Source organism: Aotus nancymaae, unplaced genomic scaffold (assembly GCF_030222135.1).
Source record: "Aotus nancymaae isolate 86718 unplaced genomic scaffold, 86718_ANA_hifiasm-v0.15.2.pri h1tg000048l, whole genome shotgun sequence".
Classification (NCBI taxonomy): domain Eukaryota; kingdom Metazoa; phylum Chordata; class Mammalia; order Primates; family Aotidae; genus Aotus; species Aotus nancymaae.
The window spans coordinates 19752846-19754257 of NW_026988462.1; positions in this window are offsets into that span (position 1 = coordinate 19752846).

A 1412-nucleotide genomic window follows, 5' to 3' on the forward strand; every position below is an offset into this window, starting at 1 on the left:
AAAGAAAAATCACGTTGGCAAGCAGAGAAATTCTGTTTCTGCCTTGTTACAGAACTTCAGTTCACATTAGACCTTGTTGTAGTCATAATGTGCATGCATCTCACAGGAGTATTCATTAATTAACCAGTAAAAACCACCAGGTAGATTCCAGTTGAATCTAAGGCCTCTAGAAAAACCCAGACCTGCAGGAGCCTGGAGCTCAAGGTCGACTCAGCAAGACCACTCCTCTTACCCTGAGATAACCCCAGAGCTTTAACTAAACCCCCAGTTTAGTTAGGGATAAAGAATATATCTCCAAAGCAGGTTAGATCCAGAGATAACTGTTTCCCGTCCTTCAAGCAATCTAGATAAGAACTCAAGTGGTCTATTTTGAATTCCTTTGCATCTTTTGTTACAGCCACTCCCAATTCCCTCCTAGAGACATTATCAACAGAATTTGGGAAATCAAAGCTATTTAAAAGTGAAATGACAAGACTCCTGGTTGTCAAAACAAAAGGTCCATCATTACAAAACCTTTTGTCTCAGGAAAGTCCCTGAAGAGGCCATGCATAAACTAATTTCACTATTGCAATTGGGCTGTTAGGAGAAATAATGGTTGAAAGCCCCACACTATTAGTCCTAGAAGCAGCACACACAGGAATGTTCTGTGCCATCTTCAAATAGATTGCCTTGGTAATAGAACTAACTAACCTGATAGCGATTCATTCTTCTTTTCCTCAAGAACGTGTCATATCATTGTAAGATGTCAATATTAGGACTAAACCTATTAAGCCCAAGTGGTTTGCTCAATCCTAGAAAGAAATGAGCTACAGTTGCTAAAAGCTGCACTCTCCCATTACTACAACGTAAATTCAAAGCTTACACCAGTGAGCAAGTGCACTCTTACAAATATTTCACTTCAACTCACTTAACACACCTACTAGCAAAGAAGCATGTCTATTGATGCTTTCAGTCAAAGATCGGAGGAAATAAAATTAACCTATTTTATGTACTGTCTCATTCAAAAAGTTGAGATTATACTTAGAAAATGAAGTAAATATAAACAAATGAATACAGAATATAAAATGAAGCCACAGATGACAGATCCCAAGTGTGTTGACCAGAGCCCTATTTAACGACAAGTACTAGGAAGGTATGTTACTTGGTGTGTATTAGAAACTTGGGGCTGAGTGAGGTGGTTCGCGCCTGTAATCCCAGCACATTGGGATGCCAAGGCAGGTGGATCGCCTGAGGTCAGGAGTTCGAGACCAGGCTGGCCAACATGGCAAAAACCCAATCTCTTCTAAAAAAAAAAAAAATACAAAAAATTAACTGGGCATGGTGGCGGATGCATGTAATCCCAGCTACTTGACAGGTTGAGGCAGGAGAATCGCTTGAACCTGGAGGTGGAGTTTGCAGTGAGCCGAGATGGC